General features: G+C 49.0%; 1 protein-coding gene across 1 annotated transcript in view; it reads right to left on the bottom strand.

Moving 5' to 3' along the window:
- GRK4 (G protein-coupled receptor kinase 4) overlaps window positions 1-27,144 on the bottom strand; it is a 384,904-nt gene that overhangs the window by 117,100 nt on the left and 240,660 nt on the right. The gene's annotated exons all lie outside the window — the stretch shown is intronic.

Genomic DNA, 27,144 nt, shown 5'->3' on the forward strand with positions numbered 1-27,144 from the left:
AATTGGCTTGGTAGTTTGGTCTGCCCTGTTCCCATGATGCACTGGGCCAGGGACAGACTAATTTGCATATAGCCAGGTTCTGAGCTGGGATGGGGCAGTGAGCTAAATAACGGTGATGGATCAAGCCCTGATCTTTGGACTGGGTAAGAGTGGTCTGCTTAATTCAGACACTCTGTTCATCACCACCCCCTTTTCTGAATAATTTTGTCCACCATAAGCGTGGAAGGGTATACTCAGACATGAGTCCCTTGCTCACTGCTCCATCAGGATTCAAGCAAGCCGGGCCGATGACGCCTGAAATGGCAGAAACCGGTCCCCGGAAGCATGTCTCCTTTCTGGCGAAGAATTGGCTTGGTAGTTTGGTCTGCCCTGTTCCCATGATGCACTGGGCCAGGGACAGTCTAATTTGCATATAGCCAGGTTCTGAGCTGGGATGGGGCAGTGAGCTAAATAACGGTGATGGATCAAGCCCTGTTCTTTGGACTGGGTAAGAGTGGTCTGCTTAATTCAGACACTCTGTTCATCACCACCCCCTTTTCTGAATTAATTTGATGTTAAGCAGTTATTTTGAGGAGGGGATGAAATATTTATGGTCTGGTCAGTAGTTGGTGGTTGTAATGAATCATGAGTTGAGTAATCACACATATCAAATGAAGCATGTCTATAGTTGGTTGAGCCCTTCTGTTCAGTCAGTTTGTCTGGCATTGTTTTCATGTAGCTGGACTGGACTTGGAGGTTATCTGACAGAGAAGTCTTTGTTCGAGGGGTGGTGCATTGCAAGTGAAAGGCTGTGGGGCTGGTCACTTTGGTATTTTTCAGTCTGTGTCAGTAGAGGAGTAGCTTTATTCCAGATAATGGTTCTGACTGTCTTAATTTTATGATGCTGTTGAGCTGCCTTGTTTAATTTCAAGAGGGACATCTGTGTAGATGGGAGAATGGAATGGGATGAGCTAGTGCTATAGTTAATGGGGATTGTAGGCATGTTTTCAGTGTTAAAGTCCCTACCCAAGGTAGAAGCATTTAGGGTCTTTAAATAATGTGAGAAGAGAAGGGCAGGTCAGCATCCAGGTTAAGAATCCAACCGCTGCTGACAATGTCATATATATACATTCCCTTCCACCCACGTGCATGCCACACACATTAAATGTTGCCATTACATCTTCATATCTCTCTCGTGGGCGGAACGTGCATGAGGTGCTTACAATACATTTAGAAATAAACAAATGAATAAGATGTGAGCAGGAGCGCGGCAGTAATAGGAAAGTCACCGTGCCCGTGCATCACACACCCAACAGTTAGGTGTGGAGTTTTATACCAAAGATTTGAAACATGAGCCTCCCACTATGATTCAGGGTGAGTGGCGCGGCTCATATTTCTGGTTATTGTAGCTTGAGATACTAAATATTTCCTTTGGGACTAAAATTGGAAGAGTATTTTGGTCCACAGGGGTACGTCCTTGGCGAAAATAAGATTGGCCAGTTTTAATGGAGCGTAATCCAAGAATATAGTACTTGTCACTAGGTTTTCCAGGCTTTCCACTAGGGATCGGGGTTTGTGGTACTTGAAGTTTTGGATAGACCATGGGGCTATCTGAGGTGCTGTTACATACATCCTGGAGTCACATTTAATAGGGTCTCTGTTTGTTTTATGTTGTTGGCCATAATAAGACTGCAAAAACATTAAGGATATTGATTTTGAGAAGCAAATTTAGCATGATAAAGTGAAAGAGTGCAGTAAACAACTGTTGGGTATCACCCAGTAAAGAGAGAAAATGTCGCAGTGAGATTTCTATTTAGGTGAAAAAGGTGTGTTACCACATGACCTCACGTCTGTTTGACTGTACATTGAACTACAAACCCCCCTTGGCGCTCCATCAGCATGAATGTGGAAAATATTTAGAGGTACATAGCTCCTTTACATGCAAAAAATACATTCTGGTGAAAAGTCGCTATTGAGTAAAATTATTAATACATACATTACACATATACCCGCAGCTGACACGTGCACAGGATATCAGAGCTAGATTCTGGGTATTAACATAATAGTGGAACTTTACACGTGAAGACTAGTAGGATATTCTCTCGTTGACTCAGATAAAGTCTGGTCCCTCTATCAATCTCCAAACATAGCATGCTGCTATCCCCACTTTCTGTGGTACACCCAGAACAGTGAATGTAGTCTTCTGTCCACTATGTCGGCACACTTGGTGTGCCCTTCTAGGTCACATACCAGGTCCTGGGCGCGCAAAGTCAAGGACTGGCCTAGATCTCTGTGCACATGCTACGGTTAAAATAAGTCTGGGCAACAGATACACACTGTGGTTGGCACTCAGGGCAGGAACACACATCTTTATATCAGCAGGGGACATTCCAGTCCCAACAATCAATAATACATTCATGCGCAAAACCACATTTAAAGGTGGAAAATCACCTTTGATGCAAAATAAGTACCATTTTGTTTTTCCCAAGTACGAGCAAAATCACTCTTGGTGCAACACCAGCATGAGAGTGTAATCAACTTTATGACCACAAATCACATTTAGGAAGGAAAGCACAGTTAAGTGCATAATGCCATTTAATTACAAAACTATCCCAAAACAACATCAACAGAAACGTGGAACCTGTTTAAGAGCCCAAAGAATATTAAGAAGCATTCAGGAGCAAACATACATTTAACTGCAAAGTCACAACAGAAGCAACAACAGCAGGAGTATGAAAGCACGTTAATGTGCAAAAGTACATCCAGGTGCACAAACGCAATTAAGTACAACATTTTACCAGGTGCAAAGTGCACAGAAGCATGCATTTAGAGCAAAACCTCTCAATTCAGAAAGACAATTTGGTAGTAAAATGTTACATTAGGTGTAGATATAAAAATAATTTCTAGGTGGTCTATTACTCTTGTTGCAAGATAAACAGCATTGTGGCATCACAATTAGGAGCTAGGTCAAATTACGGTGTAAAATCATAATATCGTGCAAAGACATTCAGTGCAAGATAAATATGTTTGTGGAAACACTGTTAGTAGCACAAATAACATTTAGGTAAAAATACAGTTATGTTTCGAATCACATTTACGTGCAAAATCACCTCTGGATGATTAATTTCGCCATCCATGTACAGCAAAGGGAAGCAATCTTTAAGCCGATGAATGAATACACGTAATAGTCAATATCTAACAGTGAGGTTGAAATACTCCTCTGGCCTGATCCAAAATGTGAATGACACTTTTTTCATGCAGTCCCTGAAGGAGGCTGACTCAAACAAATTAATCAAACAAACAAAAGGTGATGGGAGGATGCTTCAAAAAGTCTCTTGAATTGCTCTGGTTAGCATTCCAACTTATTTTTCTATTACCCACCATGCTACCTTAGTTTGAAGCAAGCCATATGCAAATCAGTCTTGACCCTGCTCCAATAGGAACAGTCCAGCCTGAACTGTCAGGCCAGGACATCCCTGAACAAGAACACAAGCCACCCAAGACCGGTTTCTCCCTGATGGAGTCTTTTCAGGTGGGCGTAGCTTGGTTCTAGTGGCATGGTAAGCATGACACCCACATCTGGGCACACCCTTATCACGTAGGGCGGTACAATTAAACACACAAAGGGTGATGGGAGGAATGTTTGCAAAACGTCTAACCACTGGCTATTGCTTGTGGGAGCGTTGCAACCCATAAACAAAAGACTGTAGGGTTCTGATCCTAAAGCCCTTCTCTGTTTATGTTTTTGGAATTGATGACATGAGCTTTGGCATCACTAAGCTGTTTACAGCCAGACCTAAACAGGCCCTTGCGAAGTCAAAGCAGTATGAGACACTGGATGGGAACAGAATGACATGTCAGACTGTTTACTGCCATCGTTAATTTCTCTTTCCAGCCAGCCAGCTAGGGTTGCATCATTAAAGTGACATGGTGTGATTACTTTATTACAGTGTGAATATGTTGTTGCTTCTGTTTTTCTCACTGTTGATAAGTAAGGCCAAACTTACTGTCAATCCTTCTTCGGGCTGTTTCTTTAAAACATGCAAATTAATACACGTCCTCCAACCAACAGATGTGGTAACTGAGCAGAACAAGCATTTGCAATGCTAATAATAATGCAACGCCAATAGCTCAAGCGTTCAGTAATGCCAGACCTATTGCATTTCAAATGCTTGTTATGCCTATTAAAGAACCATAGTTCAGTGCATCTCACAAGCCGGCAGAGTTATTTAATGCACAACTCACAAACGGGTGCCGCAAGCAGCATATAAAAACAATGGGATGTGCCTGCACCTTCGAGCCTTGCCCACAGAAATTACACCAATCACTGCGAGCTACCACAGCCCAAAACAACTGACAATCTTACAGAGTTGACTGTTTCCTAAAGTGAATCAGGCGAGCTACGCCTAAAGAAAGGGGCGCAGCCGCCACTGTTTAACCCCTTGGCCGCAGCGGTAATACCGCTGCGGCGCTCGTGGGGAGGGAGGGCCGAGCGGCGCCGCCATGCTCGTGACAGAACAACTCCGTCACGAGCCACGGTGGCGTTGTGCTTGTGACGGAATGGTTCTATCACGGGCCCGCCCGCTCAATAGAACGTGCCGCGCAGGCGCAAAATCACTGCAGCGCAGGCGCTGCGGCCAGGCTGTGACAGAACCATTCCGTCACCAGCACAGCACCACCGTGGCTCGTGATGGAATGGTTCCGTCACGAGCATGCAAGGGGTTAAGTGAAAGCATGGTATGGGGTGCTTTTTACAAAAAAAGGCATTTGCTTCTTAAGGTGAATATGGTGAGCTGCGTCTTAAGAAAGGGGCGCGGCCGCCAATGAATGCTCGCAAAAAGTCTAACCACTGGCTATTGCTTGTGGGAGCGTTGCAACCCATAAACAAAAGACTGTAGGGTTCTGATCCTAAAAGCCCTTCTCTGTTTATGTTTTTGGAATTGATGACATGAGCTTTGGCATCACTAACCTGTTTACAGCCAGACCTAAACAGGCCCTTGCGAAGTCAAAGCAGTATGAGACACTGGATGGGAACAGAATGACATGTCAGACTGTTTACTGCCATCGTTAATTTCTCTTTCCAGCCAGCCAGCTAGGTTTGCATCATTAAAGTGACATGGTGTGATTACTTTATTAATGTGCGAATATGTTGTTGCTTCTGTTTTTCTCACCTTTGATCAGTAAGGGCTAACTTTCTGTCAATCCTTCTAAGGGCTGTTTCTTTAAAACATGCAAATTAATACACATCCTCCAACAAACAGATGTGGTAACTGAGCAGAAAAATAACAATCCAGAGGTGAAAGTGCAGTAGTAAACTCGCCTTACACTACTGAAACGAAACCTATTGGTTCTGCCAACACTCACAAAATATTTTCTGCATCTAGATATACCGGTCCTTTCAACTTCTACAGATCTAAATATTGTATTAATCAAGATGTGTTTTTTTTACCAGTAACCTGTTCGCATTCTTTTATCCATCTTCACCGGCTCTTGACAACCAACTTTATTATTTTTTTTAAAGTAAGAATTTATGGAGTAATGTGAATAGCAGTATCATGGATGATGTCATCAGTAATGTCATCAATTATGTCATTTGAGATGTCATCATTGATGCAATTTACCAAATCATGAGTCATAAACAGTGCATGACAGGGCGCAAGGTATAATTAGTTCACTAAACTATAACTGGCGATTTCAGTATTTTATTACATTTACTTATCTCAATTTTTAACACCCAACTATACCGTCACCTAAACTTTTGTTTTTTCCAGTGAATTTCTGTGGTGTTTTTGATCATCTTGTAAGTTGAGCATACACCCAACTACCTCGAACCTCCTGCGCCCCACTTCCCGTGGAGTGGCCAAGCCTCCTCTGTGCACTGCCTTTGGTAGGGGGGACTGGCCACTGGGCCTGCACTGCGGCTAAGCTCTGTTCCCAACCCACCTGAGACGGTGTTGCCTACAGGGCCACAGCTTTTGACAAATTAATGTGTCCGGCAAGGTACCCTATTTGTTGTTCTGTGCCACCTCCTGGCACATTCAACACATGAGGTAGTGGTGCCAAGGTGACGGTAGGACAAATAGAGCTGGGGCACAGACCACATCTGCCCCTCTCTCTAGAGGTGCCAGTACAGTCATCCACTGGTCTCCTGAGGCTGCGGCAACATGACTGAGGTTCCTATGGGAGTTCACAAATCTCTTATTAAAGAGGAAGGCCTCTGCTTTGCAACTCGTTAGGGCGATTGTAATCGAGATGAGAGCATAGGAGAGAAAACACATTTCTTTAGTATTACTTTATGGGAACTTTTTTTACAGTGTGGGGTGTACTGGTAAAATGTAGCTTAACACCTAATTATCATCTAAAATGGAAAAAATACTTTGTCTGAAGAATGTCTGCCCTCTCCCAGACTATGCTTAAAACGCTACTTCTTTTTGAGGTGTAACCTATTAAAATGCTGGGAAAGAAATGGGAATTCCAGCAAGCTGCTAGCAGGTTATATAGAAAATGTGTTTTAATGCTGGTTTGTGCCAAGTTGTAGATTCATTTTGAGTGTTTTTTTAATAACTCCTCGTCTTGTAAATGGTGGTTATAACGCCTTCTACCACACCATGATAGCAGAAGGCATTCGCTCATGCTCAATTTTGCCAAATTTACCGCGTACTGTCTCTACTGAAACGTCATTGAAATTTTAAGTGCCCTCCAACAGTAACTAAGTTGTTTCTTACTGTGCCACTCACTAAAAGATTGGGAAAGACATGTCTTCTCAAAGCAGAACTGTTCAGGTATTCCACACAGTTTACAGAGTCAAGACAACAACTGACGACCAAGCTTTTTAGGTAGAGGCCCCATATCAGTCACCGAGGAAACTAAGAACTATGGGGGCATACGTAGGTAATTTCCATTTTGCAATTCCCAAATAGCGATTTTTAAGGAATCACTATTTGAGAATAGCAAAATGGAATGTAGGTAAAAATTCGCAATTTCTTTGCGAATCTCTAACATTCCTTAATTGCGATTAGCAAATTGCGAATCGCAATTAAGGAATGAGTATCCCATTCATTCCTATGGGCTAAGAGGCCCATAGAAATGAATGGGTATACATTCTCAAATTGTGAATTTCTATGAGAAAATCGCAATTTGAGAATCGCAATGCCAAGGGTGCCAGGGTGTCCAAAGGGCACCTGTTGCACCCCTGGAATGTGCCTCTAAGTACATGTGGCGCACATACATGCCCTAAGGGCATGTCTGTGCGTCACATGGCACTTTGAATTTTAAAAAAAAATGCATTTTGAAAGGAAATCGCAAAATACCATCTACTTGAAGTAGGTGGTATTTTGCGATTCCTTAAGACAAAATCGCATTTTAAAATGCACTCCTACATAGCTTTTAAGGAATCTTCTACATAGCATTTAAGGAATCGCAAAATTGCGATTCCTTAAATGCTTGAGCAAAATAAGGAATCACAATTTTTGTGATTCCTTATTTTGCTAATGTGCACCTACATACCAAAGCACCGTTTGCAATTCGCAAATGCCGGAATTCTGCAAATTCCGGCATTTGCGAATCGCAAACGCCTACCTACATATGCCCCATAGAGGTTAAATGCTTGTGCTTCCCACCAACCAGAACTACAGGTGCCTGGTCTGCAGTGGCAGGCTGATTTTCTAAGCTTCCTTGACTCACCAGGTATAAAGTGGGCACACAGCCAAGGCTAGCTCAAGAGGAGGGTAGTGTTGAATATGGCTACAGAGCAACCCAATTATCACATTTGCGAAAAAGCTGTAGATGTGCAGCTAGTGCTGTAAATATACAATACTTTAATAACATCTACAAATAAATACATAGATTTACATTAGAAAAGGACAATAAATAATATCAAGTATATAAAACACAAAAATAGTAATGGAACAGAATGCAGTGGTAGAATCAGGACTCCTGGGTATGCATATTACATAATGTTCACAATACAAAATTGATTATGAACAAATGCACAAAATACACGTACAAGGGTAATGAAGTTACTAGAATGTGGAACATTCAACAGTGTTAGCATATATACATTTACTGAAATCGCTAATGGATCGCGATTAATGCCCTGTAGTATGCAGGATTGCAATAAACCTATGTAATCCTGTTGAGGATTGTTATACTCCTGTGCTATTTGCGGATATAAACTTCACAAACAATAAAAAATGAAATAAAACAAAGAACTCAAAGTAACACTGAACTATATATATATATATATATATATATATATATCGTCCAGCATAAAGAAAGAGCCATGCACTGCAGAGAAAAGAGTGTATTCCCTGCTTTTCACATGATACAGTCTCCAAGCATCCAGTAGTAGAACAAATAGCACCTTTTATGTATACTGGAACATAGCTGTTTCCTTGTGCAGCTCTAAGGTTGTCTGTTCACAGACCTTGTACAAGACACTAGAAACCCCCAAACAATATTATGAGTGTATCTGTATAAAACACACATTATTTACCCAATGCAACAAAGAGGGACGCATTCAAGTTAGGCCAACACACATTCAGGGTGTGGATATCCACTTCATTCAGTGAGCCAAGTAACAACATCCAAAACCAGTTTTTACTTGATTCACCAACAGCGGGCCCTGGTTCGAGTCACATATCCACCCCCCTAGAAAAGGATGCTATTCAGAATGACATACTCTGACTTTTCACCTCGATTAGATGGGTTTCCTAAACAAATGAAATATGGACAGGCTTGGAATAGCATTTTGTGTGCTGCCATGTACAAAACACATTTTATTTGGTTTGGTTTGGTTTGTAGTTGTCAATCACGTTAACTCTTTGGAGTGGCTTAGTTTTTGGGGTTCAGTACCATTACTTGGTATTGATCATAAGGGAACATAAAGGGTTTGCATTAAATTAAATCCACTGCTGCTATACTAATGCCATTTAGATATGAGATGAAGACTGGGAATATACCGTAAATAATGATGTGGAATATTAGTGATTCCAACGGGTGAATGAAAAGACAAGTGCGATGTTAAGAGACATGCAATGTGGTCCATATTTAATTTGTTTAGGAAAGCCATGTAATCGAGGTGGTGGGGGGTGATGTGGCTGCGGCGGGGATGTTGAGGATCAGGCGTGCCGAGGTGTTCTTGATGCGTTGGAGCAGTTTCAGGAGTTTGGCTGGCAGAATAACCTGTAGAGCACGGGTACTCATAGTACGGCTCGCGGGCCGCCAGCGGCCTGGTAAGCCTTCCTTGGTGGCCCACGGACCTAGCAGACATAGTACCTGCTTTTTTTTTTAAGAGTGTCAGCAAACACTACCGCAGCAGCGCAGACTCCAAGAGACTCTGCTCTATGCGGGCCGGGCAATTCCAGAGTGGAGCCGCAGGGGCGCTAAGAAGAGGTGAAATACAACAAAGCCTCGTTAGCAGTAAATGGTCTTTTAAAGACCTGTGAAGTGCTCGGGTGCGGCGGTGTGTGCGCCCAGGAAGCTGTCTAAGCCCGGGCTGACACATGCTGGGTGAGGTGGCAGAGGGTGAAAGTGGATGGCAAACTGCAAAGGAAATCAGGGTCGTTTTTCTTTGTCTGCCAGGACTTTTTATGTGCTGTTTCATGGGGCTAGATGTTCCTTGACGCCCAGTTGCTCACAAGGTTTTTGGCACCTATTTACAAGGTGCCTGGCGGAACCTGTGGCATTACAAACTGGGGTTGTCAACCTGTATGAGTGGCCCTAAAATGGTGGACACCCTTTTCTCTCATGTGAGTGACTCCCATTGGAGCTGTAATCCCCTGGTTCCTCATGATTGGGGCAGCGCTAAATACTTCACCCACGTTTTTCCGCCACAACAGAAAACAGATAGGTAGGTTGTCGTAATCAGCTTTATTAGGCAATCGGTAACTGACCACGAGTAACAACACACTAGCGATCAAGGTGAACTGTTCGCCCTGGGAAGGTTCAACACCCTGTTCCAACCGTCCTCTGCACGAATGCCGGTCCCGGCATTCACCAACAGAGGACACCGTGCAAAGCAGTGGCCGACAATGCCACTCGAGTATAAACTGGTGTTGTAAATCCTCAGTTCGTCCTCCGCATGAGTGTCGGTCCCGACACTCACCAACGGAGGGCAAGCACGCGTTGGAGGAGGGCTCTTTAATGTAGCAGCTTACTGCGTCCTCACACTCGAAACCCTCGAGCGGGGACAGGGGCAAAAGGACAGGCAGCGTCTCACTCGCTCGATAACCCTCGAGCGGGGACTGCGTCAAAGTTTAGACAGTCTTAGTGTCTCACTCGCTCGATACCCCTCGAGCGGGGACTGCGTCAAAGTTTAGACAGCCTTAGCGTCGCACTCGCTCGATAACCCTCGAGCGGGGACTGCTTCAAGGTTTAGACAGCCTTAGCGTCTCACACGCTCGATAACCCTCGAGCGGGGACTGCGTCGAAGTACAGACAGCCTTAGCGTCTCACACGCTCGATAACCCTCGAGCGGGGACTGCTGCAATAGTATAGGTAGCCCTCGGCTTCCTTTCCGCTCGATAACCCTCGAGCGGGGACTGTGACAAGGAAACAGGAAGGTCGGGCTTTCCAACTCTCGGCAACCCTCGAGTGGAGTCAGGGGCATCAACGAAGGCAAGCGTTCTGTTGCTCGAGCTCCTTAGAGCTGGGACTGAAAGGTCCAGGGACGGGGGCAGAATCCCCACGGCTTACCCGACACTGAGGCTCACGGTCGGCAATCCTTGGAGTGGCGTCGGGTCTCTTCCTCCTAACGTCCCAGGGAAGCGTTCGGAAAGTGGAACACGAAATATCCGACGCCGCGTCCCGCCACAGCTGTTTGTTTTAAGGCGGCGCCAGCGTCCGTCCCGCGCGGTGCCCTCCTGGGTATCGTAGTTCATGACGAGGGTGTTTCGGGACTTGTAGTTCTGAAATCGAACTGCTCCGTTTGCGGGGCTGTTCCGCTGTGTGTCCTAACAGCACATCCCCCGTCCGCCAGGGACCCACCGCCGGACCGGGCTTGTCCGGATGCTTCTTGTGAAAGGCGGAAACCAAGCGAGGTGCACGGATCCCGGAGACAGGCTCCCACGACTGTTCGTCCGGCCCATATCCTTTCCACGCAACAAGGTACCAGAGCCGGCCTCTGCTCCACTTGGAATCCCTGATGCCCTCAACCTCGTAGTCGCGGTCAGCGTCCACTGACACCGGGGAAGGGCCGGCTCCCCTGCCGCGAAAGAAGGCTTGAGGAGGGATATGTGGAACACCGGGTGGATCCGTAAGAAGCCCGGTAGGTCCAGACGCATGTTCACAGGGCTAAGGCACTCCTTGATGCGATAGGGCCCGATGAAATGCGGGCGGAAAACGCTATGTTTCCGAAACCTCAGGTTCTTCGAGGACACCCAGACGTAATCCCCCACCTTATACAGAGGGCCTGGCCTCCGACGTCGGTCCGCCGATGCCTTGTAGGACTTCTTGGCGTTCTCCAAACACCTCTTAGCGCACGCGATCGTATCCTTGATGTGGGCGACCCGTCTGTTGGTTTCGGGAATGCCCACCGTGGTGGCAGGGTGCACCAGAGGAAGGAACCTGGGATGGTGTCCGTAGTTGTTGTAAAACGGTGACACCTTCGTCGAACTGTGCGTGGCGTTGTTGTATGCGATTTCTGCAAGCCACAGTTTATCAACCCATTCTTCTGTGCCCAGATCGACGAAACAGCGGAGATATTGCTTCAGCGTCTGATTGAGGCGCTTGGTTTGGCCGTCTGTTTGGGGGTGGTAGCTGGTGGACAAAGCGGAAGTAACGTGTAAAGACGAACACCAGGTTTTCCAAAACCGTGCAGTGAATTGCGACCCACGATCCGACACGATCACACTGGGCAGTCCGTGGACCCGTACTACTTCTTTCAGAATCGTGACGGCCAATTGGCCTGCTGTTGGCACTCCTTTACAGGCGATGAACCTCCCCATCTTCGTCAGGTAGTCGATGACCACGAGGATGGTGGTACACCCTTGGTCCTTGGGCAGCCCCACGATGAAATCCAAGGAGATGCGGTCCCACGGTCTAGAGGGGGTCGGAAGCGGTTGTAGGAGTCCCTGGGGGCGGCCGTGATCTGACTTCATGGAGGCGCATACCGTACATGAGGCTATCCACCTACGAATGTCAGCCCTCACTGACGGCCACCAGAATTGTCGCACTACACAGTCCACCGTTTTCTGTAGACCGAAGTGACCCGCACAGGGCGATTCGTGGCACCATCGATATGCTTATTTCCTCAGTCTTTCTGTCGGTACCAGGACACAGCGGCCTTTCACTGGTATGCCATCCTTGACCTGCCATTCCACGTGCCGTCGAAGCCACGTCTTCCAATCGAACGTGCCGATGCCTCTTTGGATACCACGAAGGAAGGCCTCTGGCTGTATCGCTCCTACCACCACCCCCGGGCTGATGATGGATTTGACGGCTGGTAAGGGAGGGCCGTCGTCTGTGGATTGTCTTGAAAGAGCATCCGCTTTCCTGTTTTCAGAGCCCGGCCTGTAGGTGATGGTGAAATGGAAGCCAGAAAAGAACAGCATCCATCGGAGTTGACGCGGAGACAGTTGCCTGGCAGCCGTCATGAACTGGAGGTTCCTGTGGTCTGTGTACACCTGTACCACTTGCCTGGCCCCCATCAGCAGGTGCCTCGATTCGGTGAAAGCGTCCTTGATGGCTAGCAGCTCCTTTTCGGCGACGTGGTAGTTGATTTCAGCTGCGTTCAGTTTCCTTGACATGAACGCCACAGGGTGTAACAGCCCTGACACCGAGTTCCTCTGTGAAAGGATGGCCCCTACCGCCAGGTCTGAGGCATCCGCCTCCACAATGTACTGTTGTTCAGGGACTGGATGAGCCAGAACAGGAGCAGACACAAAGGCTAGCTTCAAAGCCTTGAAAGCACCCTCAGCCTCTGTTGACCACCAAAAGGTGGATGATTTCCTCAGGAGATGTGTGATGGGGGCTACCAGTCCCGAAAACCCCTCGATGAACCTCCTATAAAAGTTGGCAAAGCCAAGAAAGCTCTGCACCTCCTTGATGCTCTTAGGGGCCGGCCAGTCCACCACTGCTTTGACCTTCCTTCCCGCCATTGTTTGTCCTTCTGGGCTCAGCATAACCCCCAGGAATTCCACAGTTGTTACGTGAAAGTCGCACTTGCTGAGCTTGCAGTAAAGCGAGTTTTCCCGTAGGATCCTCAGCACCGTGGACACGTGCCTCTCGTGGTCCTCCAAACAGTCCGAGTAGACCAGGATGTCGTCTATGTATACGATGACGTAGACGTCCAGGATGTCGCGCAGAACGTCATTTAGAAAGAACTGAAACGCCGCAGGGGCGTTACAAAGCCCGAACGGCATCACTCTATACTCGAACAGTCCGAACCGCGTCTTGAAGGCGGTTTTCCACTCGTCTCCGCAACGCATGCGGACAAGGTGGTACGCTCCCTTCAGATCGAGCTTGGTGTATATGCACGCCTTCTTGACTTGTTCCAGGAGCACGTTGATAAGGGGTAGTGGGTACCGATTCTTTATCGTGATGGCGTTGAGCGCCCTGAAGTCCACACAAGCGCGTAGCTCTCCGTTTGCTTTCGGTATAAAGAACAGCGGCGAGGCCGCCGGTGACTTGGATGGCCGAATGAACCCTAGACTCAACATGTTATCTAGATAGGACCGTAGGTGGATGTTTTCGGGCTCGGACAGGGCATACAGCCTCCCACCTGGTATGTTAGCGCCAGGGACCAGGTCGATCTGACAGTCGTAGATCCTATGCGGAGGGAGCGTTTCCACCTGTTTGTCATCAAACACGTCCCGGTATTCCTGATATGCCTTGGGGAGGAGCACTTCCTTTTCTGCTGCAGTGGCCACCTCTTGTCCGGGACTCGACGTCAGGGCCGGAGGGCCCGTTGACCATCCACATGAGCGGGCACAATACGTGATCGCACCGGACTAACGCGCCAGCAGACCCTACAGACCCCCCCTGTGCCCTTGACACACATAGGACCTGACCTCCTCCACCCTCCCCCCCCCCGGTTTCCCACCTGCTCGCCTCATAGGACTCGACTGACTCACTAGCTCCACACCCCCTCCTCCCGACAATATGGCTATCTCTACCCCTATCCACCCCTACCTGCCTTTTATGTATCTTATGTTACTGTTTTATAGTTCATTAATGATCTAGTTCTATTTCCTTTTAGACCATGCCCATACCGATACAACTCTACATTTCACAATTTATATAGCCTTCGGCCGTAACAGCTAGGGCCTAGACGCATTATCTATGTGTCGCGATCAATGGCGGTCACTTTCGTCAGGGTGGGCGAGCAAGGCGACCACGTGCTCCCAACACGCTTGGACACTGTGCAACCTGGTCACTCATTCATGTTACACCATGCCCTCTTGAAGGCTGACCCACATTGATACCCTTCCCAATGACGCACGAAAGACATGGTGGCCTCGACCGAAACTGAAACCATTGATGAGTGCCAGCCCAATATCATAAATCTGACCTCATAAACTTTATATGGAAAACTGAGTGGACCACACACTTTTGTAACGCCGAATGATTATATGAATGCACAATGTCGTGAAATGTTAACGTGCGCTGCCGAACCCCAGGGTTGTCGGCCTTAAAGCTGTGTTCACTTAACATATCTACTGCAATACTTCATTCCTCGCAGCTGGCCCGGCTGGGTTGTAAGCTAAATGCTGTGTACAATGTATGTTGGACAATAAAGGTCTTTAAAAAAAAAAAAAAAAATGAGCGGGCACAATACGAGGACTCCATACGTAGTTCAAGGGATTCCCAATCGATGGAGGGGTTGTGTTTCTTAAGCCATGGTAGTCCTAGGATGACACCATACTGCGGAGCACAGATGACGTTAAAGTCTAATATCTCCTTGTGTCTTTGTCCGTATACCACCTCAAGTTCCCCAGTATGTTGACTGATGGGACCAGATAACAATCTTCGCCCATCCACAGCGAAGACGTCTTCTGGTACCTCGTACCGTAGAAGCGCCACCCCTAGACGGTGCGCTTCTTTCTCATCCATGAACACCCCCGTGGCTCCTGAGTCTATCATTGCAGAGACCGAAACCCACTCGTTTCGCACTTTCAGGGACAGTCTGGGACTGGTTGTGGCATGTAGCTGTGCTGAAGGGATGGAACCATGACTCCGGGAATCCCCTTCCCTGTTCCGAGAGTCCTTTAGTTTTCCACCCCCTTTTCCGCTGACGCAGCCGACAGGCGGTTGGGGCGAGACCGTCCTCATCTCGGTTTCGCAGGGCACTCTCGGACATAATGCCCTTTCTTCCCGCAGTATAAACACAGTCCTTGCTTCCTGCGAGATTCCTTTTCGGTTGCTGTAAGGCTGGCTCTCACAGCTCCTATATCCATGGACTCCGTACGATGCGGAGGCGTCGCTTCAGAGGTAACCGTTTGTCCAGAAGCGAGAGGTGCCTTGTCCTTCTTAGGTCCTCCCCCACGACGTTCGCTTAACCTATGATCCAACCGAAGTGCCAGACTAATCAAGTCCTCGCACTGTACTGGTTGTGGGTCAATCTGAGCAATCACGTCCTTCAGTTCTTCGCTCAATCCCTGGTGAAAGAGCGCTGTTTGTTTAGCGGGTGGCCATTTGGTTTCTGCCAAAAGGCGCGAAACGCATTCAGGTACTGGACTAGCCCCGAAGTGCCTTGTTTGAGTGCGAGTAGCTCTCTATCAGCGGTGTATGAGTCCGCTCTCCGGTCAAACACCTTTACGAATTCCTCTTGAAACGAGTCCCAATCGTACAAAAGCGGATCGTCTCTACTAACCAAAGGCACCGCCCATTGAGCAGCGTTCCCTGCCAAGTATGATATCATAAATGCCACTCTTGCCTGGTTTGTGGGAAACGACTTCGGCTTGCAAGAGAAGTGAAGGGCCACCTGCGTTATAAAGACCTGGACGGTGTTGGGATCCCCACTGTACCTTTCCGGAGTGGCCAGCGGAATAGCCACCGGCATTTCCACAACTACTGCCGCCGGCTGTCCTGTATGTGAAGCTCTGGCGTTGAAAGGATTCCTCTGCTGGTTATCCATCCTAGTGCGCAGGTCAGCCGTTTCTTGGCGTGATGCAGTTAGTTCATTCTGTACATCCCGCAAGGCGGCCAGCACGTCTTCCATTGAGGCCATGATACCGCACCCAACCGGGAGGATGATTATTATGTTGGGTCGGATATTATGTAATCCCCTGGTTCCTCAGGATTGGGGCAGCGCTAAATACTTCACCCACGTTTTTCCGCCACAACAGAAAACAGATAGGTAGGTTGTCGTAATCAGCTTTATTAGGCAATCGGTAACTGACCACGAGTAACAACACACTAGCGATCAAGGTGAACTGTTCGCCCTGGGAAGGTTCAACACCCTGTTCCAACCGTCCTCTGCACGAATGCCGGTCCCGGCATTCACCAACAGAGGACACCGTGCAAAGCAGTGGCCGACAATGCCACTCGATTATAAACTGGTGTTGTAAATCCTCAGTTCGTCCTCCGCATGAGTGTCGGTCCCGACACTCACCAACGGAGGGCAAGCACACGTTGGAAGAGGGCTCTTTAATGTAGCGGCTTACTGCGTCCTCACACTCGAAACCCTCAAGCGGGGACAGGGGCAAAAGGACAGGCAGCGTCTCACTCGCTCGATAACCCTCAAACGGGGACTGCGTCAAAGTTTAGACAGCCTTAGCGTCGCACTCGCTCGATAACCCTCGAGCGGGGACTGCTTCAAGGTTTAGACAGCCTTAGCGTCTCACACGCTCGATAACCCTCGAGCGGGGACTGCGTCGAAGTACAGACAGCCTTAGCGTCTCACACGCTCGATAACCCTCGAGCGGGGACTGCTGCACTAGTATAGGTAGCCCTCGGCTTCCTTTCTGCTCGATAACCCTCGAGCGGGGACTGTGACAAGGAAACAGGAAGGTCGGGCTTTGCAACTCTCGGCAACCCTCGAGTGGAGTCGGGGGCATCAACGAAGGCAAGCGTTCTGTTGCTCGAGCTCCCTCGAGCTGGGACTGAAAGGTCCTGGGACGGGGGCAGAATCCCCACGGCTTATCCAACACTGAGGCTCACGGTCGGCAATCCTTGGAGTGGCGTCGGGTCTCTTCCTCCTAACGTCCCAGGGAAGCGTTCGGAAACTGGAACACGAAATATCCGACGCCGCGTCCCGCCACAGCTGTTTGTTTTAAGGCGGCGCCAGCGTCCGTCCCGCGAGGTGCCCTCCTGGGTATCGTAGTTCATGACGAGGGTGTTTCGGGACTTGTAGTTCCGGAATCGAACTGCTCCGTTTACGGGGCTGTTCCGCTGTGTGTCCTAACAGGAGCCTCCCTGAACTCTGGCCTTTTGAGGTTTTGGCGCCCTTTGTTTGACGCACATTCCTGATTGAATCCCTTTGTTTTCCTCAGATACACAAAATGGCTGCTCTAGAGCCACAGTACGGTGGCTGCTAGTGACCTAGATATACCTCAAAAGTGCCAAGGCATTGTCACAGCCAGAGAAGGTTCTAGAACCTTCTGGCTCGTGCCAGCACCCCAGGGCACTGGCTATAAAAGGCCCAGTCCCTGGCGGCCATTTTAGAAAGAAGAAAAGAAGAAGGAGATTCCAGACTTGACACCAGATTGGCACCTGCCCTGTTGACCCCCTGAGGTGGCTGGTAGCGTAGGCAGTAGAGTAGCAAAGGTTGCTGGCGTTGTTTCCGACTGGCGTTCCAGTCAGCTGCGTGAGTGGTGACCTTGCGCCTACAGTGCCTGACCAGCAAGTGCCTCATTGCCCCAAAGACTGTGGCCATACTTGTAGTGCCTCCCCGCCCCACCTCGGTGGTGATATCGTGACTGACACTGCGTGTCACGAGGCGAGAGCAAGTTCGCCGCGACCGCGATCTTCAGAAGTGCCCCCTTCGCGACAGGCGCCTCCAGGGGGGAGCTCGGACGTCTCCGAGCCCCACCGCCGTAGAGCGCTTTCTGTGTGGACTGAAGGTGAGGTGGTGCGCCGGGGCGGGGAAAGGCCGGCCTTCATTGGGCGAGACTAGCGTCTCGGCCCCTTCCCCAGTGAGCCGGAAGCTGTAGCTGTGGGCGGGATCCACCCCGTATGAGGAAGTCGGAGGGAGGACCGTGGAGCCCCTGAAAATCCTGTCGCTGGCGTGAGAAGTGCTGTGCCCTGACTGAATCGCTTTCCGATTGTAGCCGATGCGAGGTGGGCCCGTTTCTTCAGGTGGGGTGCAGCGTTGTGAAGGAACTGTGAACCGGCATTCATTTGACTGAGCGTGAAGGTTGTGTGACCCCTCCGGCAGCCCGTTCGTCAGTCTAAAGACTTTGAACTGGTGCCGCCTGTGTGCTAGCGGTGTCAAAGCCTGTAGGCGCGCATAGACTCCACCGGCAAGCAGAGATCTCATGCCGGTGGCAGCGGAGTGCAAATGCTGTATTCACTGTGTTTCCTTGCCTTCTAGATACACGTGCATTACTCCCTGAGTGAACCCTAAAGAGTCTAAAGCTTATTTTGTGCCTAGGGAAGCCCGTACTCGTTATCCTTGAAACCAACGTGAACTGTAAGAGTTATCTTTCCATACTGAAACGTATTGCAAGTGTAATCTTCCTAAAGCATTTAATTGGTGGCAGCGATACCAGAATGAACATGTGGTTATTGAGTTAAATGAACCAGTATTTATTCTGCTATATAAAAGTGATATTTATTTGTGATATTTATTCCTGATATTTATTCTATTTATCTTGCTATTTATTCCTGAAGATCTATTTACAGTATTTATTTCAGCAACTGAATCCCAGAGGTTTGTGACTAAAGAAATGCGAATGTGCTTTCCCAACTGAACCCTATTTACAACAGAGAACTTTTACATAAAGGAATCGTATTTTTCTACAGCAGTGGTGTGGTGTCCTTCTTTTTGGTGTGACTGCGCAGGGAGTTATTATTGGGTCAGAGCCGGCTTAACACTAAACCCTTCACTTGCCTGGTCACTTGAGCCAAGCTACCCCCCTTTGTGCTGGGCTTGCCCATCGCAGGTCCAACATAAAATTGGTGCTCAGCGGGTGGGATTACGAGCCGTGCTTGTTTTGTAGCCCATAATAATTCAGTGTGCACCACAGGTACACACCCGGAGTTTTCTCCCAGCGGCCCTCTAATCCAACATTTTGCTTTTTCTAAATTCTTTTCTGGAGGTGGGTGGAGGTGACCCTCAGAGTTTCCTATCCTTGTAACCTACTTCGGGGTGGTTGTCCACACTTTTCACTGACAAGATGGAATTCGAAATGTCAGAGCTGGAGACCTATACTGTGGCACAGCTCAAGGATTTCTGTCAGGAAAGGGGAGTGTTCGTTAGGCGAGGGGCCAAAAGAGAGGAGCTCCGTACTAGTCTGCGAGCCTGGGTGGAAGTGCACACGGAGGGAATGGTGGAGGAGTCAGAGTCAGATAGAGGTACTGTCATGGAAGGGACTGCGGAATGTCCCCCGGGGGTGGGTGAAATGTCAATCAGCCCCAAGGTAGCCTCACGGGAGGGCAGCAGCGTGTCATCGAGAGGGTTGTCAGAGACCGAGTTAGCCGACAGGAGAGAGGAAAGACAGTTAAGGTGGGAGTTGGCCAAGCTGGAGATGGAAGGGAGGAGGATGGAACATGAGTTCAAGCTACGAGAATTCGACCTCAAGGCCCATAACATCACTCCGGAGGGTGTCGAGTCAAAGGAATTTGCCAGGGAGCCCAGGCCCCATTTACCAAAGGACGTGGTCGCCAGTTATACCGCTGGAGACGACATCGCCAAGTGGCTGGCAGCTTATGAGGTCTCCTTAAGAGCCCATGGGATCCATGAGAAGCATTGGGGTGGTGGAATGTACCGGTACATGCCTCAGACAGGTAGGGATGCCATATTGGCCCTAGACCGGGAGGAGCAGGTAGATTACCCCGCCATGAAGGTGGCGCTCATCAGGAAGTTTGGGTTGACCCCAGAGAAATACCGGCAAAGGTTTAGGGCCAGCCACAAACTGAGCTCACAGAATTGGGTTGACTTCCTGGATTATGCCAAGAAAGCCCTGGATGGGTGGGTCCAAGGTAGCGAGGTGGAGGACTATCGAGGGTTGTACGACCTAATACTCAAGGAACATCTACTCGACAAATGTCTTCCCGAGCTGAGGCAACACCTGGTAGACAGCAAACTTACTTGCCCCCGTAAGCTTGCTGAGGAGGCGGACATTTGGGCAAGTACCCGAGTGTCCACGAAGGGGACGGGAGGAGATTCTCAGAAGTCCGGACAGGGCGCTCCCCAGAAGAAAGAGGGGGGAGATAACAAGAAACAGGAGTTCTCCAAAGGCCCCCAAAATAACTTTAAGGGGAAAAGTTTCTTTTCTAATTCTAAGGCTAACCCGCAGAAGAACCCTAATCCTGGCCAGAGTCAGCAGCCAAGGGTTATCCATTGCTTTGAGTGCGGTGGTGTTGGACATTATAAGGGAGACGTGAAATACCCAAAGAGACCACCCCACCCCCCACTGGAGGAAAGGCCCCGGGAGTCGCTAGTGTAGCGGTCTGGGAGGAGATGCCCTTAGTTAAAGGAATGGAGTGGGTGGGTGTCACCTTAGTGTCCTTGGGTGATCGGGAGATGGTTCCAAAGATCCAGGTGCCCTCAAATACTACCAAGTATGGGCAATGGGTTACCATCAATGGCCATAGAGGGGAAGCTCTGAGAGATACAGGAGCCAGTATGACTATGGTAAGGAGTCATCTGGTGTCCTCAGAGCAGGTGATTCCAGGCGTACTTCATCCAGCCGCAATGGCTGACGGCAGAATGGGCCACTATCCTGTGGCCGAGGTTCCCTTTGAGTGGGGAGGGGTTGCAGGTTCACTTCGAGTTGCCGTAAGCCCCGCCGTGCCACTCGATTGTCTGCTGGGTAATGACATGGAGCACAATGCTTGGAAGGAGGTGGAATACCGGACTCATTCTGAGATGCTGGGTACACCTGATTGGGCCTGTGTGAGTACCAGGTCTGCGGCTGCTCGGGAGGAGAAGTCGCGTGGGTTGGAGCCTGGAACAATGGCCCAGCCAGCTGCTGATGAGGGAGCATCTCGAGGACAGGAAGAGCCTGCCTCGATGTCCGTGCCCCGTGAGACGGATAGGCCACCTGCGGAGGTGGACCCGGAGTCTGCGGAGGAGGACATGGTTCCGTTGGAGGATTTGCCTGTCCCCGCTGAGTGGCGAGTGGAGGGAGGACCATCCAGGGAGGAACTGAGAAAGGGACAGAGGGAATGTCCCACCCTCGAGGGTCTGAGGCAACAGGCTGAAGCCCAGGCAGCAGGTAACGAGTCTGGGAACTATCGTGTTTACTGGGAGGATGGTCTCCTCTACAGTGAGCCCAGGGCGCCAGTGCACGGGTTGTCACGGGCCCTGGTAGTCCCACAGTGTTACCGAGCCTTCCTATTAGAGTTGGCTCACGAGATTCCCTTGGCAGGACACTTGGGTCAGGACAAGACCTTTGCCCGGCTTGTCCTCCACTTTTATTGGCCTCGAATGAGGGTGGCGTCCGACACATACTGTCGGTCGTGCGTGTCATGCCAAGCCAGTGGGAAAACAGGGATGAAGCTGAAGGCTCCCCTGGAACCACTTCCCGTCATTGGCACCCCCTTTGAAAGGGTGGGCATCGACATTGCTGGGCCCCTAGATCCACCGACATCATCCGGTCACAGGTTTATCCTGGTACTGGTGGATCACGCCACAAGGTATCCAGAGGCAGTTCCCAATATCTCAGTACCATTGACCTCACTGCAGGGTACTGGCAGATTCCCATGACTGATGGAGCCAAGGAAAGGTCAGCCTTCTCCACGCCTGATGGACACTACCAGTTCTGCGCCATGCCCTTCAGGCTCAAGAACACTCCTGCCACTTTTCAGCGGCTGGTGAACATGATCCTCACCGGGATGGAGTCATTCTCTGCTGCTTACTTGGATGACATAGCTGTCTTCAGTAGCAGTTGGGAGGATCACTTGCAGCACTTGCAAGCCGTTCTCCAGGCCCTGGAACGGGCTGGCTTGACGATCAAGGCCAGCAAATGTCAGATTGAACAGGGGTCGGTAGTGTACTTAGGCCACTTGGTGGGCAGAGGAACGGTGCAGCCCCTTCAGGCGAAGATTGAGGCAATCATGGCCTGGAACCCCCCCCCCCCCCCAAGACCCAGACTGAGGTCCGAGCCTTCCTGGGCCTCACAGGTTACTACAGACGGTTCGTGAAGGGGTATGGCACTATCGGGGCACCCCTTACAGAACTCACGGCCAAGAAGCAACCCAGGAGAGTCATCTGGACGGAGGCTTGTCAGCGAGCCTTCGACACTCTGAAACAAGCATTGTGTAAAGCTCCAGTCCTGAAGACTCCAGATTTCACGAAGGAATTCATTGTCCAGACAGATGCATCCGACATTGGCATTGGGGCGGTGCTATCGCAACTCAATAAAGAGGGTCTGGATCAACCCGTGGTCTTTCTGTCACGGAGACTGCTTCCCCGGGAACAGAGGTGGAGTACCATCGAGCGGGAAGCCTTTGTGGTGGTCTGGGCACTGAAGAAGCTGCGACCATACTTGTTTGGTTCACACTTCCTTGTTCAGACAGACCACCGACCCCTTCGTTGGCTCATGCAAATGAAGGGGGAAAACCCCAAACTGTTGAGGTGGTCTATCTCCCTACAGGGAATGGACTTCCGGGTGGAACACCGACCCGGAGTTGACCACGCCAATGCAGACGGTCTCTCCAGGTATTTTCGCCTTAGTGTTGAGAACGCCCAAGGGGTTGGGTAGCTCTCCCCACTTTCAGCTGGGGGGGACGCGTGTTAGACCTGTCTGCTTCTGAAAGTCCCCTCACCACTATGATTTCTTTTGTTCCCCCGTACCTCCCAAAATTTGTCGTTTTTCTTTGTCTGCCAGGACTTTTTATGTGCTGTTTCATGGGGCTAGGTGTTCCTTGACGCCCAGTTGCTCACAAGGTTTTTGGCACCTATTTACAAGGTGCCTGGCGGAACCTGTGGCATTACAAACTGGGGTTGTCAACCTGTATGAGTGGCCCTAAAATGGTGGACACCCTTTTCCCTCATGTGAGTGACTCCCATTGGAGCCTCCCTGAACTCTGGCCTTTTGAGGTTTTGGCGCCCTTTGTTTGACGCACATTCCTGATAGGAATCCCTTTATTTTCCTCAGATACACAAAATGGCTGCTCTAGAGACACAGTACGGTGGCTGCTAGTGACCTAGATATACCTCAAAAGTGCCAAGGCATTGTCACAGCCAGAGAAGGTTCTAGAACCTTCTGGCTCGTGCCAGCCAGGGGCACTGGCTATAAAAGGCCCAGTCCCTGGCGACCATTTTAGAAAGAAGAAAAGAAGAAGGAGATTCCAGACTTGACACCAGATTGACACCTGCCCTGTTGACCCCCTGAAGTGGCTGGTAGCGTAGGCAGTAGAGTAGCAAAGGTTGCTGGTGTTGTTTCCGACTGGCGTTCCAGTCAGCTGCGTGAGTGGTGACCTTGCGCCTACAGCGCCTGCCCAGCAAGTGCCTCATTGCCCCAAAGGCTGTGGCCATACTTGTAGTGCCTCCCCGCCCCCCCTCAGGGGTGATATCGTGACTGATACTGCGTGTCGCGAGGCGAGAGCAAGTTCGCCGCGACCGCGATCTTCAGAAGTGCCCCTTTCGCGACAGGCACCTCCAGGGGGGAGCTCGGACGTCTCTGAGCCCCACCGCCGTAGAGCGCTTCCTGTGCGGACTGAAGGTGAGGTGGTGCGCCGGGGCGGGGAAAGGCCGGCCTTCATTGGGCGAGACTAGCGTCTCGGCCCCTTCCCCAGTGAGCCGGAAGCTGTAGCTGTGGGCGGGATCCACCCCGTATGAGGAAGTCGGAGGGAGGACCGTGGAGCCCCTGAAAACCCTGTCGCTGGTGTGAGAAGTGCTGTGCCCTGACTGAATCGCTTTCTGATTGCAGCCGATGCGAGGTGGGCCCGTTTCTTCAGGTGGGGTGCAGCGTTGTGAAGGAACTGTGAACCGGCATTCATTTGACTGAGCGCGAAGGTTGTGTGACCCCTCCGGCAGCCCGTTCGTCAGTCTAAAGACTTTGAACTGGTGCCGCCTGTGTGCTAGCGGTGTCAAATCCTGTAGGCGCACATAGACTCCACCGTCAAGCAGAGATCTCATCCCGGTGGCAGCGGAGTGCAAATGCTGTATTCACTGTGTTTCCTTGCCTTCTAGATACACGTGCATCACTCCCTGAGTGAACCCTAAAGAGTCTAAAGCTTATTTTGTGCCTAGGGAAGCCCGTACTCGTTATCCTTGAAACCAACGTGAACTGTAAGAGTTATCTTTCCAAGCTGAAACGTATTGCAAGTGTAATCTTCCTAAAGCATTTAATTGGTGGCAGTGATACCAGAATGAACATGTGGTTATTGAGTTAAATGAACCAGTATTTATTCTGCTATATAAAAGTGATATTTATTTGTGATATTTATTCCTGATATTTATTCTATTTATCTTGCTATTTATTCCTGAAGATCTATTTACAGTGGTATACAACCTTTACCACGCATTTTTTACCACGCAATACCATTACAACGCTGGTATTACAACGCAAACCATTACAACGCAATGCGTTGGGGGGCGCTCTAGGATAGGGAATACGTTTAATTTTCTATTCAACACCTTCCCTAGTGTCCACGGGGACTGGAGTTGGAATAGAAAATTATACTTACCACTATCCAGCACCTCTAAGCGCTATGCGTTGTAAAGGTATGCGTGGTAAAAACCGCGTTGTAAAGGTATGCGTGGTAAAAGTATGCGTTGTAACGTCATACATCCATTTACAGTATTTATTTCAGCAACTGAATCCCAGAGGTTTGTGACTAAAGAAATGCGAATGTGCTTTCCCAACTGAACCCTATTTACAACAGAGAACTTTTACATAAAGGAATCGTATTTTTCTACAGCAGTGGTGTGGTGTCCTTCTTTTTGGTGTGACTGCGCAGGGAGTTATTATTGGGTCAGAGCCGGCTTAACACTAAAGCCTTCACTTGCCTTGTCACTTGAGCCAAGCTACCCCCCTTTGTGCTGGGCTTGCCCATCGCAGGTCCAACACTTGGTATTAAGTGTGTCAGGGAATAATCATGTCATTGTCAAAGCCAACTAGGTGATGCTGCATGTGGGCCTGCATTTCACTGAGATTTTCCATTAAAAAGAGTCATGCAAGCTATGTCAGTGTGTCTTGTTAAAAATGATGGAGAGGATAGACCAAAAAACTAGAAAAGAGACAATACATGGAGAAACGCAGACACATGCAGGAAAATAAGGTAAAGAGAAAGAGGGACACAGATGAAGAGAAAAGAGACAGCAGAAGAGAGAAAGAGAAACAGAACGAAAGAGAGAGAGTTAGAGGGGGAGAAAAAAGTTTGGTTTCCAGTTACAGCCCATCAACAACAACAAGTAACACAATCACAGACATAGCAATCGCCAATTGGAACATGAAGATAATGGTGTGTAGAATTTGAAAGTGAGCACAAACATAAGTCCTGTGTTTTAGGACAAATAATTATATGCGCTTTGATTCAAGCTGTGAAATCACAGGGCGACCGAGGACAGCAGGGAGTGAAAGCCGGTGAGGTGACGGAAGGCACACAGAGACAGAGAGAGAGACAGAGAGAGAGACAGAGAGAGAGGCAGGGACAGAGAGAGGCAGAGACAGATAGAGGCAGAGACAGACAGAGGCAGAGACGGAGACATACAGAGATAGATAGAGGCAGAGACAGGGACAGAGGCAGACAGAGAGACGGAGAAGGAGACAGAGGGAGGGAGACAGATAGAGGGAGACAGAGGGAGGAGGGCGACAGACAGAGGGAGACCGACAGAGACAGACAGAGGGAGACAGAGAGAGGGAGGGAGGGAGACAGAGAGAGAGAGGGAGGGAGAGAGAGAGAGAGGGAAACAGAGAGCGAGAGAGAATGGGAGAGAGGGAGGGAGAGAAAGAGAGAGATAGAGAGAGGCAGGGAGAGAGAGAGAGGGAGACAGACAGAGGGAGGCACAGGGAGACAGAGAGAGAGGGAGAGATAGGGAGGGAGAGATAGGGAGGGAGAGATAGGGAGGGAGAGATAGGGAGGGAGACAGATAGAGAGAGGGGGAGAGAGAGAGAGAGAGAGAGAGAGAGAGAGAGAGAGAGAGAGAGAGAGAGAGAGAGAAATGTGTGTATGCCGGGTCTGGTGGCTCAGTGGACAAAGGCGTCCGCTGCAGGGGCCTGTGTTCAACCTCAAGGTCACATTTATTTTGCTCTAGCCCCGCCCCCTCCCACACTGAGAAGATTTTCATGCAAATTATATTATTTTGTGTTATCAATGCTAATGTGTGTTGGGGACGGAGTAATTCTCGTCGTTTCTTCCAAATTACATTTGAGCCGGCTTTAAAAATGTTGCTATTTATTTGGTTTTATTACGTTCTGCAAGCAAAGTACGGGTATCTTGGCACTGGCAACACTTACCACGAGACCCTACAAGCGCAGAAACCCTACTTCATCCAAGCAGAGAAAGGCCAGTTTTCAGGGATTTTCTGAATTTCAAAAGATTCGATTCAGATCGATTTTACAAGAGAAGAGAATTCTTTGGGATCTAAATCATTCTGTACATTCCCAGTAAACCACGTTCTGGACGACCTCAAATAGTTTGTAAGAGCCAGAAATTCTTTTTGTTCCTTACAATCCACATCTGGGTTAAAATCTCTAACAATGCCTAAGAACAAACTTGCTTTTGTGCACCTACAATCTTACTCACCCTAGATGTCCCTCCAGAAGTAATGTTACAAACATATAGAAAATAGTTCTATCCATTCATCCATATAATTTTGATTTATATTGATTCTAAGACTAGACTAGCTCTCTGCTTTTTTAATATTACATTTATTCATCTCTACTCTTGGATGACAAACCATAGCCTTAGGATTGAAACTAGCCATTTAATCATAAATACTGACATGCACTTTGTTATTTCTTGAACTGAGTTGATAGAGGAACAATTGTAATGACCAGATTACATTGCTTGCATTATCAAAATACACAGTATGACTCTGACCACAGCAAACTTCATGAATGCCAATCACACTCAACAACCTACTAGACAATTCAGATATGCGTCAAGAAC

This window comes from Lissotriton helveticus, chromosome 2_2 (genome assembly GCF_964261635.1).
Source record: "Lissotriton helveticus chromosome 2_2, aLisHel1.1, whole genome shotgun sequence".
NCBI classification, from domain to species: Eukaryota; Metazoa; Chordata; class Amphibia; order Caudata; family Salamandridae; genus Lissotriton; species Lissotriton helveticus.